General features: G+C 49.8%; 1 protein-coding gene across 1 annotated transcript in view; it reads left to right on the top strand.

The window, feature by feature from the left end:
* Positions 1-5,196: 5,196 nt before the first annotated feature.
* LOC118991534 (tenascin-X-like) overlaps positions 5,197-15,535 on the top strand; it is a gene marked incomplete at its 3' end in the record, with an annotated part of 31,072 nt that continues 20,733 nt past the window's right edge. The window contains exon 1 of the mRNA XM_037052852.1: positions 5,197-5,441. The remainder of the gene's footprint in view (positions 5,442-15,535) is intronic.

Raw genomic sequence — 15,535 nt, 5'->3', positions numbered from 1 at the left:
TGGCGGGGCACCTGGGGGAGAGTGGCTTCTCTAGGGCCAGTGTATCAGAGAGTGAAGCACTGGAGACAGCTGGCTCTGGGGTGGGGTGGGTGTCGGGTGATAGACCTCATGTCATCCCCTGCAACGCTGGGGTATGTCTGTGGGAGGGGCTGGGAGGGGAGGATACAGATCCCTGGAATGTGTCTGAGTAAACAGGAAGGAGGGGGGCGGGGGGGGCATGCCCTTTGGGGTGAGCAGCCTCCCTGGGTCCCCTGCATTCTAGCAGGTTCTCCCTCCCTCGCTGCACTTTCCAGAACAAACAATTGAGTGAGCTGGGGCCCCAGGGCTGTGGGCCAGAAAGGAGGGGCCGAAATGGAGAAGCGGTAGTGTTCAGAGAGGAGGGGATGTTGAGCATCTTTTTAGCCTTGAACTGGAGAAGACTGAGGCTTTAGGGTCCAGTTGAAAGAAAAGGACAAGAGCAGATCTGGCAGAAAAGGCTGTGCTTTCTGATTAGCAGGAAGGGGAGCGGGACAAAGAGTGAGAGACCAGATCTCACTCAACCTGTGGGGATCCCCATCGGCGGCTCCTGTCCAGCAGTGCCTCTGACTCCCTCAGGAGTGCCCTGGGTCAGCTAGAGGGTGTGGGCTGGGCCTGGGCTCAACGCCCGGACGACTGGACAGGGGCCACCCGGGCCACAAGCCCAGGCCTGGAGGGGAAAGAACTTCACGTGTCCAGTCAAGCTCCCCCCTCTCCATTGCTGTGTTTGGGGTGAAAACAGAGTAACTGTGGCAACCTAGAGGGCAGTCCCGGCTCCTCAGCCTGCACCTCCTGTCCCAGGGTCCCCTGAGCCTTATCCAGACTTATTCTTAGTAGATGTTCTTGCCATCTGACTCTAAGCCTTAGTTTCCGCATCTGCTAAATGGGATGTCTCTACTCGCTTTGCATTTTTGATGTGAGGGAGGAAAATACTGTTCAGTGTCTGGTTCGTAGCAGACACGCTTTTCTTGCCTCTGCTCCTTGCTTCATTTACATTGTCCTTTTCTCCTCTGGTCTCCTTTTCCCTGAGTCCATCATTGTGTCATTGTCCCATTGCTCTTCCTCTTTCCTGACCCCAGCTTGGGAAAGTACTTGAAATGCTGCCATCTCAGACCGGGTGCTCTGGGGTGGGGCGTGGGGCTCTTCTGGCTGAGTGGCAAGGGGCAGCTGTACTTTGGTACGAATTGGGAGACTCTTGGTGGAGAGAGTGTGTGGTAGGAAGGATGAGAGGCCAAGAGGGTGGGTATGCCTCGGGGGTGAGGCAGAGCAGTCTCTGGGCCTGTGAGGATCTCCAGCCACAGCCCTCATCCAAGGCCACCTCAGCCTGCCAGCCACGGTCACTCCTGTACCTCCCGTGGGCCCCTCCCACTTCGTGTTTCTGGCCTGCTGCTTTCCTTCCTCAGGATATTGCCTTTTGTTCTTATCACCCCCACCCATTGTCTCCTCTACTCCTCTCTAGATTTCTTCCCTGCCTTTCTTTGTCCTCTCCCTGCTACCCCCACAGATCATCACCTCCTTTTGACCCATTATTCTTCGTTCATCGTTTTGTTTCTTGTTGTATGTTTTTCCTCCCTCCCCTTTTGCTTCATTCTCTTCTCTCTTTTTTTGGTCTCCTCACTTCCTGTTGAGCCTGTGCTGCCTCCTCCCTTTTCACACCCCCCTGCCCCCATTTCCCTTTCCACTGCTTTGTCCACATTCCTTGTCCCTCCCCATGACTTCTTCTCTTCTCCCTCTTCAGTCTTTCCCCCCTCACTTCCCACCTCCAGTCCTCTGTGCTCTCCAGCTGTGGGGGCCAGCACTTGAGAGCCTAATGTTTGTCTCATCGTTGTGCTATGGCTTCTGGATACAGCACATCTGGATTCCGGGGCCCAGATGTGTGGTTGCCACAGCGACCTCAGTCCCTCTGGTAAATATGGGCTCCTACCCTCCCCAGAGCAGAGAACAAAACAGTTGTGTGACTTTCTTTTGTCATGAGATAGAAATGTCCTTCCTCCTCCCTTCTCCCCACACCCATGTCTGCAGGCAAAGGAAGTTCTGAGGGTCTAAATCTTTCTCCCTGTGGCTCCTGGCTCCATTCAGCCTGAGTCTCTTAGTTCTTTTCCATCTTCATCTCAGTCAGTTTTTTTCTCTCCATGTTCCCTTTCCTCTCCATCTCCCAGCCCCAAATCTCAACGAAATGTTGATCCCCCTGTCTTATACTTGGCAGTTTCTTCTAACTGAATCTATATAATAACAATGTAGAAAGACGTTTTAAAAATCCAGATCATCCACCCTTGCTTCTCAAACAAAGCCCTTCCAGGAGCCCCTTCATTTGTGTGTGCCTCCAAGTCTTGGGTCTTTCCAGGGTTCCTCTTTGGGGAGGGGAGAGCGTACAGGCTTTGGGATCAGAGAACCTGGGTTGAGGCCCACCTTCACCACCACTAGCAAGGTCCCTTGAAAAGTCGCTTGCTGTCTCTGAGCCTCCGTGTGACCGAGTGCCCACACTGCAGGAGGCCGCCTTTTCTGTGGGAGGCTCCTGTGCAAATGCTCTCTGTCTCTCCCCTCTTGGGGACTGCTTCCTTGGATCACAGCTCCTGGTCAGTCTTCCTTCCCTCCTCATTTTTCAGGTCCTTGCCCTTAATTTGCCCTTTTTCTTCTTTATCTTTTTTCCCTTCTCCCTGTCGTTCCCTTTCCTTCCTGTGTCTTCTGTTCCTTATCTTCTTGAGGTCAGGACAGGAACTTGGAGGTTTGTTCAAGGATGGAAGCCCCGAGCTGAAGACGCACCTGGACTGAGGATTCAGAGCACAGCCCGAGCATGTGGACAGTTCTTGACAGCATCCCTTTCTAAGCCTATTATCCGGAACCCCTCAGAGAATACGACCCTGTTCTGACCACTAGGCATCCCTGCCTCCACACCTGGGGTTCCCTACCAGACACTCCCCATCTTTCATTCCCAGTCCTTTCACAATTCAGTGGTTTGTTGGGGTTTTTTTAGTAAGAGAAAGTGTATTAGAAAGTTACAGAGGTAGAAGTGAGCCCGCTGGGCTGTATGGGCTCAGGAAACAAGTTACAGAAGCCGAAGAAGGGCATTTGCAGCTTAGAAAGGCAGAGGCTGTGTGCCAGGAGGGGAGAGGGATGGGGGAGGCTTGGCGGGCCCCCGAGGGGGAGGGCATGCCTTAATTCCATATTGAGGAGCACTTATCAGGCACCTGCCCTGTGCCAGACCTGGTGCTTTCCCTATGAGATGCAACCATGTGAGGCATGAATTCCTGGGGAGACAAGCCTGAAATTCAGGGGCCTTGAGATTTTTATTCCCCTGGGTTTCAAATCCAGGGGAATCAAATCTTAGGCAGTGATTATCTCAGAACCTGGAATTATGTCTGTCAAGCTTCCAGTGGCTTTCTCAAATGCTTCATGAGCTTGTGCATGTCTAGAATCCTGCGCTCTCCTCTCTGAGACTCGGGCATCCCATCTGTGCTCAACAGTGGCCTTCCCAGGTACCCCAGGACCATCCGTCTAGCCCCTGCTCCTCTCCAGGGTCTCTTGGCCTTTCTCTGGGCAACTATACTTACCTTCTTGAGGTCAGGAAGGTCATACTTGAGGTCATACTTATGGTGGCCATACTTCCCAAATAATAAAACCAAAATAGGCGGCACAGAACCAGGAAAATGGGTAGGACCATGGGACAGAACTACTGAAATCAGGGGTGTTGGAGAGAACTCTCTGTGCTGCTGCGAACCCTCACCCTGGCTCTACTTTCCCCTACGCCTGCCCAGAGAGCTCCGGGAAGCTGCGGGGGCTTCGGGCCAAGGCAGCGGAAGGAAGCTGCACCCAGCTCCATCCAAGATTCTGACTTCATTTTCCCAGTCAAAGCCAGGAAAAAAAACACCAAGACACCCATGTGAGAGCCCATACAAGCCTGTCCCCAGCCCCAGGAAGTTCACTGGCCACCTGTTACAGCTCAGTATGCCCTGACCCAGGAACACTGCACACCTGTTACCAGCCTATGGACAGCTGTGCCCCAACCCCAGTGGCAGAATCAGGCACGTACAGGCTCCTATGCGTCCCTTTCACTTGTGACTTGGCTGGTCTGCTCAGCAGTGAGGTGTGTAACAGGGCAGGTAGAACTCCTCACTGAAACCTGGTGTGGCGTTTCCCTCAGCCTGGCTCTCCTGTGTCAAGTCTCCTCTACAGCCCCTCATCAGGGCAGCGAACACGTGGGGAAAGGAGGCCAGAGAAACAGCCAGCAGCCCGATGTGGGTGTGTCTGATGCTCACCCTCTTGTACTGATCTTTGAATCTCTGCCTGAGATCCAAGTACCCTTTTCCTCCAGCCCCCAACTCACCCTGTTCTGCTCCTCCTTCCCTGTAGCCACCAGGCATTAGACCTTTCTGCTTTTTCCTCATACCTGCCTCCTGCCTCTGGCTCTCCATAAACCTTCCTTCTAACTTTCAGGCTTCTCTTCCCTATCTCCCCTGCCTTACGAAGTCTTGTACGTCCTGGTGTTCAGCCAGTGCCCAAGCCTCATCTGCCATTAGTCTAGAAATTTGTTGAAGTGGGAGAGTAAAAGGGGAGGGGCGGTGATCTGATCAGAGAAGAGGTGCATTGAGCAAAGCAGGCAGGGAAGGCAGTACAGGGCAGAGGAGCACAGAAGGGAGACCACCTGCCACCAGGCAGGACGCAGGTGGGAACAATGGGCAGGGTGGGAACAAGGAGTACCTGAGAGGGCTCCAAGCTGGGGAGGAAAGTTTCCTCCTGCCCCATGTCCCCAGGAGAGAATTGGTGTGGGACAGGAGCGGCGCTAGCACCACACAGATGGGGAGCAGTGTGGCAGCTGGGCAGAGATGGGAGGGGAGGTGCAGGGAAGGAAGAGGGGCTGTCTGTGGGGAAGGTTGTTGGTAGAGAGGAGAGAGCAGGAGCAATAGGTGGAGAAATGGGTGGGGCGGGTGGAAGAGCACAAGCGTGGGGAGGATGTCAAGTTAGGCTGGGGAGTAAGAATAAGAATGGGATGGGGAAGAGATGAAGGCGGTAGGAACAGGGATGGAGGGGGCAAGATGAGGGTGTTGGGCTCAGTGGTCCCAGACAGAGGGGATCAGCGGTGAGTCGGGAGGAGAGGAGGGGCATGTGATGACTTTGGAGGGCCTGGGAGGGGTGGGAGGACCTGCTTTATCTCCGCTCCCCTCCCTGACCTCATACTGGTCCTCCCCTTCTCCTCCCCCTGCTCGCTACAGCCTCCCTCCTCCTCACTGTTGTTGGCTGCCTAGATGAACGGGCTGTGGCTCAGTGAGCCCCACTGCAGGGAACAAGCAAGGGACACCCAGGAGCTCAGGGCAGCCAAGGGGAGCCAGGCTGCCAAAGGGGAGCCCACCCTGCCCTGCCCTGAGGGCCCACCTCCTGAGGCTGGGGACAGAACAGGTGCAGAGGCACCATAGCCGCTCCTTGCCCAGGTAAGGAACAGAGCTCTGGGGAGACCAAGGGAAGACTCGGGAGACATGGGGGCTGTATCCTATCCCTACACCCCAGGCAAAGTGTGGCACAGTCACTCTCAAGGGACCCTCCCCCCAGCAGGGACTTTCTGTTGGTACAGTGGAAATAGGACTGTGCACTGGGGGCTGGACTCCCTGGGGAGGGAACACCTGCGAGGAAGGTTAGTGCACGGGTGGAAGGGTGGACCGGATCGCGTGGTAGCATCAGGGTGAAGGTGGTTATCGGTTAAGTAGGGGTCTGGGCCCCAGAGGTACTGGGGGAAAGCAGGGGCTGGCTAAGCTGGTGGAACCCCAAGTGCTCTGGCTGGAGCAGCTGAGCCAGACAGAGCTCAGGAAGGTGCCAGAGAAAGCTTCTTTGGGTATCCAGATGGCAACTGCCAGGTGATAGCACATGGGTGGCAGGGCCTGGGAGGGAGGGCTGGGGGTCTTGAGCCTTCAGGAAATGCTAGAATGGAGCAGAGTCAGGATTCCCAGGTCTGAGACGGGCATAGAGCCTGCAGAGAGGATCCTGAAACTTGTTTTTGGCTGAGAGCTCTGCACCCATGACTCATGGTTCAGCCGGGCTGGGATGACTGAGAGATGCCTCTAGGGGCACAAGGGCTCCATCTTCGATCCCCTTCCAGGCTCCCCCTGCGTCTGTCTCTCTGAACCTCCCTCCCCCCATACACGTGACATACCCTGGGTGGGGCGGGCGGGCCCCTTATCTTGCCTGGAAAGAATTTCATGGCTTGGAAACAACTGGAAATGAACTGAGAGGAATTACTGGGAAGCAACTCGGAAACACCAAACACCGCAGCTGCCATCTGTCCTTTTCCAATCTCTGCCCACTTCCCAGATCCCCAGCCTCTTCCCCTCCTTCCCAGTCCAGCCTCCAAATTCCTGGGGACCTAGCACCTCAATTCCTCAAATTTCCTTGTCCTTGAGTCCTGGTCACTCAATGTAGGACCAAAACCTGCTTTCCTGTCTCTCACTGTCCCTGCTCTGGGGGTTAGGGGTGGTTTGGAAATCCTGTCTCTCAATGTTTCCATGTGCTGGCCAATTAGCTCCCCAGAATATGGGACATCTGATCCCCCAACATGGTCCTGCCTGTCACCTCTTTGCCAGCTGGTTCCAACTCAATATTTGGATCCCCTTCATCTCCCTCCTTCCTCTCCCATTCCTGGAATCCTTCTACCTCCACCCCTCATGTGGCATGAGTGGGAAAGGGAGGTATGGGGACATCTCTCATGGAACGTCCTTCATGGAAGCCAGCCTCTCCCCACCTCTCGGGAGCTACAGTCCCTGATGAGTGAAGTGTCAGAGTTGGCCACAACAGGAATATCCTGCACACTGAGTCACAGCTTGGGAAGATGCCCCAACCCCTGCCAGCCCTCCAGCTGTGAGGATACCAAGAGGGAGAGGCCACGCTCCCCGCTCACTCCCCCCCCCCATGGAAAGAAAGGCTCCCCAGCAGTGCAGTTGGGGCATGAAAGTGGAAACACTAGACACCCAAGCTCCTTGCTTTCCTAGTGCTGAGAGAAGAGGAGAACTCTTCCAGGAGCTGAAGTAGGGACTGGAGGGTGGTGGTGACAGGGCAGGAGAGATTGGGAAGGAGGCTCTGGGGGTGCAGCTCGTGGGGGCTACTCCTAAGAGTGGGAGACTAGCCTCTCTGCTTTCCAACTACAGGGAAAGACGTGGGATCCCATTGTGGGGAGGGTACTGGACAACTCCCGAAGGTCTCCAGAGGAGAAGGGCCCCTGGTAGCCTTGTTCTTCCTCAAGAAGGGCCTCCCATTTGGTTCTCCTCAATCCAGCACTTTGAGTCACATAGCTACCTTCTGAGCCAGGGAGAAATCAGTGCTCTGAGCATGGAGGACCATGGAGGGGAGATTGCATATGTGTGCAAAGATGCAGGCTATATTTGTATTTGTGGATGAGTACACAAGTGTATATGTACATGTGTTTGTGTGCCTGCACCCACCCTGTGATTTTCGTGGCCTTAGACACAGGGTGGCAGGATTTGGTGGTAGGTACTCACCTCATACCCAAGGCTATACCCAAGCTGAGGCACAGGATGCAGGGCCCAGGGAAGGGCAGCTCTCCGTGGGCCAGGTCTCTTCCTGGGCTTTCTTGGGCAGGGTGCTCTCAGTGTACAAATGCTCCGCCTGTTGTCCAGCTCCCTTTCATCTTTTGTGGGTTGGTGGCCCCGGGTGATGGCCAGTAGTCTCATTGCTTTATTCCATTCCTGCAACTCCTTTTCCTCAGACCTAGAGGAGAAGTTTAAGAGTAGGAAGCCAGTAAATGTATGTGTGTGGGAGAAGGACGCAGTCACTGTCCCCTTCCCTCCTCTCTAACCAGCATTTCTACCCCTCCCCTTGCCCTTTTCTCTCCAGCCTCTCAGGTCTGGAAGAGCCACAGTCCACACCTCTCTAACCCTTGTCCGGAGCAGAACTTGGGCCACCCCCCGCACATTCCCATTCTTTCGGGCCCTCTCCTGGCTCACCCTGAGCACCCACTGTCTCTCCTCTAAACCTTTCCCTGTGCTCCTCAGTGCTCGCCTCAGTGAATTCCACAAACAGACACAACTGGGTAGCCAACACCTTGATCCAGAAATAAGACATTCTTTTTGTTTTTTAAAGATTTTATTTATTTTTAGAAAGAGAGGAAAGGAAGGAGAAAGAGAGGGAGAGAAACATGAACCGGCTCTGATTGGACCAGAAGAACCTGCAACCCAGCCTATGCCCTGACCGGAAATAGACTTGACCTTCTGCTTTGCAGAACAATGCCCAGCGAACTGAGTCACTCAGGTCAAGACAAAATAGGACATTCTTAGCACCCCAGAATCTCCCCACCATGCCCCAGAGACTTGTAGCTTGTACTTCTGACTTGTAACACTGGAGTTGAGTGTTGTTGCTCCTCAAACTTCACATAAGTAGAATTTTTCAGCATGTTCTCCTTTGTGTCTGGCTGTGTGTGCTCGGTCCTGTAGTAATGAGATCCATCCGTGTGGTTGCACACAGCTGTCGTAGTCTCATTTCTTTATTTCATTCCACTGTGTGAATAATCCACTTTATTTAATTCAGTCCACTGATGTTAGACATGTGGGTAGTTCCCAGTTTGAGGCCATTATGAGTAGTACTGTTATGGTCAGTGTTTCCTTGGAGTGGAATTGCTGGGTCATAGCATTTGCGTATAGTGTCAGTAGAGTCTGCCAAACAGTTTTCCAAAGTGTTTGTACCATCTGGGTCTACACCTGGCTGGCACTCTGCCCCAGCTGCTGTTTCTAACCGTCTTCCAGTCCCAGACACCCCATGGTCCTGGCCCTGACCTTGGTTTTATCCTTTGTTTCAGCTTTGAAGCTAGTCTTGGGCTTAAAGTGAACTTTTTATTCAGTCATATCATATAGTCAATAAATATTTATTGAGCACAAATGCGGCCAAGAAATAAACAAACACGGTGCCATGCTGCCACCATGGACTTCACAGGCGAGCATGCAAGACAGAGTGTGGGCAAGAAAGTAATGACATCGCACAAGTAAATCTGTGACTGCAAAATGTTACAAATGCTACAAATGAGGGTTGCATGGTGCTGTGATGTCCCATGGTAGTGGGACCTGACCTGGGCGGGAAAGCTTCCTGAGGAAGTGATGCAGGGCTGAGCCCTGAAGGATGACGAGGCCAAGAGAGGGAAGAGTGGGCTGCATGGAGGGAACCACATATACAAAGGTCTGGGCTTGGGAAGAGGATGAGGAACTTTCAGAAGGCCAGTGGGGCTGGAATAGAAAGAGGGAGGGGAGTGTTGTGGTAGATGAGGTGGGAAGAGTCAGCAGGCTGTCTCTGAAGGTGATGCAGGGCTGTCTGTCAGTGTTGGGAGAAAATTCAGAAGGGAGACATTGCAGAGTCTTTATCAGAGGAGGGACATCCCAGTTGCCTTTTCAGAATTTTAAGGGGCACGAGTGGGAGCAGAGGGACCAGCCAGGAGGCAACTTCAGTTGTCAAGCAAAAGGTGGATGGGAGGCTGGACTATAACATTGGTAAGAGGGAGAGAAATAAGCAAACTGAAGAGATGTTCACAAGAAAACATGGTGAAATATGGTGATGTTGAATGGGCTGTTAGGTCTCTGGCTTGTAAAACCGGATGGATGATGGGCCACGAGCTCAGTGGAAAACACTGAGAGTGGATGAGGCTCAGGAAGGACCATCATGAGTTCCATTTCAGACATCCTGAATTTGGGGTGCTCCAGAAGAGATGCCAAGTAGGCAGTTGGATGTATGGCTTGGAGTTAAGAGGAGATGACTTATGCTAGTTTATACATTAGAGTATACGTAGGAAATTAAAGCCATGGGTCTGGAGGAACGTATCTAGGTGGGTGACTAGAGTAGTAGGTCTCAGCTAGTAGGTCTCTGGCTGCACACTACAATCACCTGGGGAGCTTTTAAAAAGCACTGAGTAAAATCCAGTGCTTTAGTCATTCTTGCCACATGTCAAGTGTTCAAGCCACGTATTTCTCCTGTCTACCATATTGATAGCGCAAATAGAGAATGTTCTTTTTAAATATATTTTATTGATTATGCTATTACAGTTGCCTTAATTCCCCCCTTGCCCCCCTGCACCCAGCACCCTCCACTCGCTCAGGCAATCCCCACACCATTGTTCATGTCCATGGGTCAAGCATATAAGTTCTTTGGTTACTCCATTTCCTTTATTTTTAGGATTTTTTAAATTTATTTTTAGAGAGAGGGGAAGGGAAGGAAAAAGAGAGGAAGAGAAACATCAATGTGTGGTTGCCTCTTACATACCCCCAGCCAGACACACCCCCCAGCCAGGGACCTGGCCCACAACACAGGCATGCACCCAGACTTGGAATCAAACCAGTGACCCTTTGATTCCCAGGCTGGTGCTCAATTCACTGAGCCATACCAGCCAGGGCTCTATTTGTAATTTTTAATCCTCTCACCTCTTCACCCATTCCCCCACACCTTTCCCCCTATCTGGCAGCCATCAAAAAGTTCTTTGTATATCCATGATTCTGTCCCTGTTCTTGTTTGCTTAGTTTGTTTTTTAGATTCAATTGTTGGTAGATATTGGCATTTATTGTTCAGTTTTTATCTTCTTTTTCTTAAATAAGTCCCTTTAATAGTTCATATAATAATGGTTTGGTGATAGTGAACTTCTTTAGTCTTTTCCTTGTCTTGGGAGCTCTTTATCTCCCCTTCGATTCTAAATGATAGCTTTGCTGGGTAAAACCATCTTGGCTGTAGGTCCTTGCTTTTCATGAATTTGAATATTTCTTGCCAATCCCTTCTGGCCTGCAAAGTTTCATTTGAGAAATCAGCTGATGGTCTTATGGGAATTCCCCTGTAGGTAAATAATAGCTTTGTCTCTTGCTACTCTTGTTTCTCTCTTTATCTTTAACCTTTGGCATTTTAATTATGATGTGTCTTGGAGTGGACCTCTTTGCATCCATCTTGTTTGGGACTCTGTGCTTCCTGGACTTGCGTGTCTATTTCTTTCACCAAATTAGGAAAGCTTTCTTTCATTATTTTTTCAAATAGATTTCCAACTTCTTGCTCTTTCTCTTCTCCTTCTAGTACCCCTATGATGCAAATGTTGAAGTGCTTGAAGTTGTTCTAGAGGCTGCTTACTCTTTTTTTTTTTTTGCATTCTTTTTTCTTCTTCTTGTACTGATTGCTTGTTTTTTGCTTCCTTTTGTTACAGATCATTGATTTGATTCTTGCCTTTATCCACTCTACTGTTGTTTCCCCGTAGGTTGTTCTTTATTTCAATTAGTATATCCTTCATTTCTGAGTGGATCTATTTTGTGCTTTTGAGGTCCTCACTAAGTTCCTTGAGCATTTTTGTAACCAGTGTTTTGAACTCTGCATCTGATAGATGGCTTACCTCCATTTCGTTGAAGTCTTTTTCTGGAGTTTTGTTCTGTTCTTTCATTTGGGCCATATTCCTGTGTCTCCTCAATTTGGCAGCCTCCCTGTGTCTGTTTCTGTGTATTAGATAGAGCTGCTATGACTCCCAGTCTTGGTAGTGTGGCCTAATATAGTAGGTGTCCTGTAGGGTTCAGAGGCACAACATCCCCTATCACCCAAGCTGGGTACGTGAAGTGTGCCCTTTATGTGGTCTGGGTACACCCTCCCCTTGCAGTTGACCCTTGTTTGTTGTTGTCAGAACAGTGGGAGGGATTTACCCAGGCCATTCAGCTGCATGGACTGGCTGTGACCACTCACTGCCAACCTCCACCCTCCATGGAGTATCGGCTGTGTAGAGGCAAGGTAGTGGTGCTCCTACTTGGTCTGTAGCTGTCCACTGGGTACATGGGGCAGCTCTGGGTTTCCTGAATGATGAAGGCCAAAGTCAGCCCTAGCCTGTGTTCTGCAGGGCTACCCTGCAATCTGAGAAGGCTGCTACTTGTGATGGGCTTGGAGATTCCCAGGTGAAGCCAAGCTGTCAATCTACATTGGCTGCTGCTAGTCCTGGGCCAGGGACCACTTTGCAATAGGTACAAAGGTTGGGGGCTTACTGAGGCTGCCTCTTGCTTGTTTGATAGGGTTTAGGAAGTTGTGAAGCATGGGTCAAGACCAGCCATTCATATGGAAAAGTCATGGTTAACAGTGTGGGTGGGATGGAGCCTTAGGGGATCTCCAGGGTGGAACAAACAGTGTTAGCCAGGTTGATGGAGTCTCAGATACGGCACTCACCTGTCTGCCACCCTGTGTCTCCATGGGGAGAAGGGCCCAGAAGAGGGACAATGGCCTCTGCCTGTGTTTCTGTCTGGGAGAGAAAGAAAGCCTCCCCGGCTTCCACCTTAACACCAGACACTTCAGTCCCTCCCTGTGTGCCAGTGCTGCCTTTCAAGCTGCTTGCTGTACTAGTGCTGGAGCTCACAGGGAGTGAGTCTGAGTGAGTTGGTGTGTAGGTTCTTTGAGGGGAACTGCTTGGGACTCTAGAAGTTTGTTCCAACTCAATCCTCGCTAGTTTTTGCAGCCAGGTGTTATGGGGACTTTTCTTCCTGGCACTGGAACCCTGGGCTGGGGGGCCTCATGTGAGGCTGGGACTCCTCACTCCTGAGATATTCTTCCCCAATTTTTATACACCACAGGTGGATGTGGGACCAGACTATTTTGCATTTCTGCTTCTCCTACAAGTCTGGACGGATGTGGTTTCTTTAATTCTGTCGGTGTCAGACTTCCATTCAATTTGATTTCTGATGGTTCTGATTGATATTTTAGTTGTAATTTTGATGTGGTTGTACGAGGAGGTGAGCCGTGTTTACCTGTGCCGACATCTTGACCAGCAGTCCAGGGGTAGAGAATGTTTTAAAATGGAAAATGTGGTCAACAGTGTGTATTGATTTTGACAGATACCAAGTAAGATGAAGACAAATATCTCCTAGATTGTGACACTGAGGTAGATCATTGGGAGACCTTGGGGAGGGCTATGTGGTGGGCTGAAGGAGCTGTAGAAGCCAGATGAGAGTGGATTTGAGGCATTCGTGGGATAAGGGGGAAATAGAAACATCTAAGTACAGTTAATTCTTTTGACAATTGTGGCCATGAAGTAGAGGATAGAGATATGTGGTGGCTGGAGGGAATATGAGATTGAGGAAGGTGTTTTGTTTTATTTTAAGGTATAACTTTCATCCTGTGACATGCACAAATTTTAAGTGTGTAGCTCAGTTTTTGAATAGGTATGCATCTGTTTACCACCCAGATCAATGTGCAGAACATTTCCAGAAATCCCCCTTGTAACTCCTTCCAGTCAATGTCATCCTTGAAAGTAATCCTACCCTATCTTCTAAAACCAATGATTTGCTTTTAGAACCTGATATAAATAGCATCATTCAAAATGGTTGTGTGTGTGTGGTTTCTTTTGCACAGCATTGTGTGTATAAAATCTGTTCATGCTGTCCCGTGTGGCCAGAAGGTAGTTTCATTGTTATACAATATTCCATTGTGACAATACCTCAATTTATCTCTCCATTTTACTGTTTATGGATGCTTGAGTTTTTTCCAGTTTTGACTGGTGTGAATACGTCTCATGAACATTTCCATACATCTTTTGGAGGATATGCAGTCATTTCTATTGGATATTTACCAAGAAGTAGAATTGCCGGGTTACAGGCTATGTGCTTTAGTTAGTAGATTCTGCTAGTTTTCCAAATGCAGGGGTGTCAAACTCATTTTCACGGGGGCCACATCAGCCTCACAGCTGCCTTCAAAGGGCCAAATGTAATTTTAGGATTATATAAATGTAAACTACTCCTTAACAGCTAAGCAAGAGCTCGCCAGGTAGATACAAGGTGCCAGGCTGGATAAAACAGGGTGGAGGGTCGGGTTCAGCCCGCGGGCCCTGTGTTTGCCACCTGTGCTCTAGTGTGTGCTGCTTTTGGCGATAGATGAGAGTTCCAGTAGCTTCACATGCTTGCCAGTGTCGAGCAATGGCAGTTCCTTTTGTTGTAGCCATTCTGATGGATATTTGATGACATCTCACTGTGGTTTTAATTTTCATTTCACTGATTACTAGTGATGTTATTCACCTTTTTGTGTTTCTTGACCCTTTGGTCCTTTGGATACTGTACTTTGGAAATACAGGATAGCTTTTTTTAAAAAAAGATTTTATTTATCTTTAGAGGGTAAGGGAAGGAGAGAGGGAAAGAATACCAATGTATGGTTGCCTCTCATGGGTCCCCTGCTGGGAACTGGCCTGCAACCCAGGCATGTGCCCTGACTGGGAATCAAACCGCAATCCTCTGGTGCGCAGTCTCGAGCTCAATCCACTGAGCTACACCAGCCAGGGCAGGATATCTTATCTGGAGTACCTGTTTAAGTCTTTTGCCAATTTAAAAAACTAGGTTGCCTGCCTTTTACTTGTTGTCTTTGTTTTGAAGTTCTTTATTTTAGGCTTTAAACTCTTTTTTCTATTTTTTTTCTGACATACTGCACACAGTTGAGCCTTGAGCAGGGTGGAGCCGAGCTGTGTAGGTCAGTTGGAAAGAATCTGTATGCCAGAGGACCCGTGCAGTTCACTCACCCCCGCTGTGTTCAAGGGTCAGCTGCATTTTCTCACAGAAGCTGCATTTCTGTGGCTTTCCTTCTTATTCTCTTAATGGTGCCTTTTGATGACCAGAAGAAGTTATCAATTTCAGTGGGGCCCAATGTATCAGTCTCTTTTTTTATGGTTACATTTTCTGTGGTTAGTGTTAAGGAAATCTCTGCTTACTCTGAGGTCATAAAGGTATTCTCCTATATTTTCTTCTGTAAGATATTGAGTTTTTTCCAGTTTTGACTGGTGTGAATACGTCTCGTGAACATTTCCATACATCTTTTGGAGGATATGCAGTCATTTCTATTGGATATTTACCAAGAAGTAGAATTGCCAGGTTACAGGCTATGTGCTATGTGAAAGTTATTGCTTTATCTTTCAAAGTTAGGTCCGTCAGATTTATTCAAATTGATTTGTGTGTGTGGACATAAGGTAGAGATAGGTGACTTTTCCATATGCATTTTCAGTTGACCAAGCACCACTTGCCAAAAAGACCATTCGTTTCCTCTTATTGTAGTAGCACTTGTCATACGTGTGGGTCTGTTTCTGAACCCTGTTCTGTTGTGTCTCCCAGTGCCTTTATAATAAGTTTTGATACTTGGTAATGTAAGTTTTGAGGAAAAGGGCTTTTCCAAAACTGGGAGCTCATATAATAGCCGATGGGAAGGATCTCGTTGAGCAAAGTGAGTGATGAATAAAAGAGAGAGAGGACACTCTGCACCTGGAAGTTGTGGAGAAGCTAGTAGGAGCTGGGATGCAGGTGCTCATGGAAGGTTTGGCCTTGGATACTCACCCACTGCTCATCCAACATGAATGTGTCAGACAGCTCCTTGTGTGCCAGGCCCAGGCACACAGTCGTGCACTTCCATGGAATTCCCATTCTAGTAGCGGGAGAGAGACAACAACCAAGTGGCCGCACAGATAACTCAGGCAGCTGTGAATGCCGTGAAGAACTAAGTGGGATACTGTGTTAGAGAGTAAGGGGAGACTGCTCCAGCTGGGCAGCAAGGAAGGCCTCTA

This window comes from Sturnira hondurensis, unplaced genomic scaffold (assembly GCF_014824575.4).
Source record: "Sturnira hondurensis isolate 20B ecotype Veracruz unplaced genomic scaffold, ASM1482457v3 Scaffold0007578, whole genome shotgun sequence".
In the NCBI taxonomy this organism is placed as follows: Eukaryota; Metazoa; Chordata; class Mammalia; order Chiroptera; family Phyllostomidae; genus Sturnira; species Sturnira hondurensis.
Note: the sequence above shows the minus strand (reverse complement) of the source record. Positions and strands in the feature narration are given on the sequence as shown.